Genomic DNA, 1,980 nt, shown 5'->3' with positions numbered 1-1,980 from the left:
AGTGGCGCCTTTAGGGTCTCTGCTGATGGGCACAACTCGAGGTAAAGAGAAACAGTTACAAACGTCTGCTAACAATCGGATCTTACAACGTGCGAAGTGTGAATTTAGGACAATTGGAAGTGGTCAAAAATGAAACAGAACACATAAAGATCGATATCCTAGGCATTAGTGAGCTGAAATGGACTGATATTGGCCATTTTGAATCAGAAAATCATATGATTTACTATGCCAGGAATAATACAATCATGAACAGCACGGCATTTGTTGTCAAACAGAATATTGTAAAATCCATCATGCAGCACAATGCATTGGTAATTACTGGTGATTGAAATACAAAAGTTGGGGAAAAAGAAGAGAGAAGAGTAGTTGTAAAATATGGTCTTGGTGACAGAAATGAAGCTGGTGATCGCATGATAGAATTTTGCAAAACCAACAACTTATTAAGAGAAAATACCTTTTTTAGCACAAAAAATACTTCTCCATGGAATTTCTCCATGGACTTCTCCAGATGGAATACCCTGAAATCAAGCTGACTATATCTATGGGAAGACACAATGGAGAAGTTCATTATCAGCAGCTAAAACCAGAACAGGGGCTGACTGGAACAGACTATCAATTGCTTACATGCAAGTTCAAGATAAAGCTGAAGAAAATTAAAACAGGTCCACAAGAACCAAAATATGATCTTGAGTCTATCCCACCTGAATTTTGTGAACCTCTCATGAACAGATTTGATGCATTGAACACTAAGGACAGAAAACCTATTGAGTGTGGGAGGGCATTAAGACGATCAATCGACCGGGAGCCAGTTCGAGGCGTAAGATGCGACTGGAGTCCCGCGGGTGCCCGGAACCGAGGGTGGAGTGGAAGCTGCAGCCTAGAGATCCGGGCTGGCAGTCCGCCCTCAGACGCGGCGTAACCTTCTGGATCTAAGGGGGTACCATGGAGGGCAAGCGCAACACCCAGATCATCGGGTGGGAGCACCTGGACAAGAAGTTCTGCGTATTCGGAGTGGCAGTGACAATGATGACCCAGTCCACGTCTACCCCGTCACCGTCATCCGCCCCCGACTGCAGGTTCAGAAGGGCAAGAGCCTCTACCAGGGGACCTTCGATGCCTGCCTTCATCAAAATCCTGCAGGCAGATGGGGTGACCGGGCTCTACCGAGGGTTCCTGGTCAACGCCGTCACCCTCATCTCGGGCCAATGCTACGTCACCACTTCCGAGTTCACCTGGAAGTGTGCGGCCGACTACAGCCAGAGCAATACCGTCAAGCCGCTGGTGGCTGGCGGCTCGGCGTCCCTAGCGGCCCAGAGCATCATGGCGCCCATCGATGTGGTTTCCCAGCACCTGATGATGCAGCGCAAGGGTGAGAAGGTGGGCCGCTTCCAGGTGCGAGGGAGGCCAGAGGGCCAGGGGGTGGTTGCTTTTGGCCAAACCAAGGACATCATCAGGCAGATCCTGCGGACGGACGGATGGCTTTCGAGGCTTCTACCGAGGTTATGTGGCCTCACTGGTGACCTACATCCCCAACAGTGCTGTCTGGTGGCCCTTCTACCACGTCTACGCAGAGCAGCTCTCATACCTCTGTCCTAAGGAATGCCTGCACATTGCCTTCTGGGCCGTCTGCAGCCCTGCCTCCATCCTCACTGGTAACCAATGATAGGGCAGAAGCCTGCGCCTTCCCACACTACTGGTCACAGGCAGTGAGGAGGATAGCACCCTCTCCGGTTGCCTCAGCATACACCCAGCCCTGCCCTGGGCCAGGTGGCTTGTCTGGGCCAGGGACAGACACTGAACTGCTCTTGCTAAAGAGGTTCCAAGCCTGGACCCGTCTCCATGATTTTTAACTCTCTTGCCAAACTCAGTCCCTGTACTCGTTCTCACCCCAAGGAAGCCACCAGCAGCTAGCCCTCCTGGCCTTCCCTTCCATCTGTGTCCTGAGCTCTGAAGAGCTGTACATAGAGCTTGTTTGCCCCA

General features: G+C 51.2%; 1 pseudogene; it reads left to right on the top strand.

The window, feature by feature from the left end:
* Positions 1-942: 942 nt before the first annotated feature.
* Positions 943-1,980, top strand: part of LOC101663338 — a 26,470-nt pseudogene continuing 25,432 nt past the window's right edge.

This window comes from Echinops telfairi, unplaced genomic scaffold (assembly GCF_000313985.2).
Source record: "Echinops telfairi isolate 266 unplaced genomic scaffold, ASM31398v2 ScPeMD7_16;HRSCAF=60, whole genome shotgun sequence".
Taxonomy (NCBI): domain Eukaryota; kingdom Metazoa; phylum Chordata; class Mammalia; order Afrosoricida; family Tenrecidae; genus Echinops; species Echinops telfairi.
This window is presented reverse-complemented; position numbering and strand designations above follow the sequence as displayed.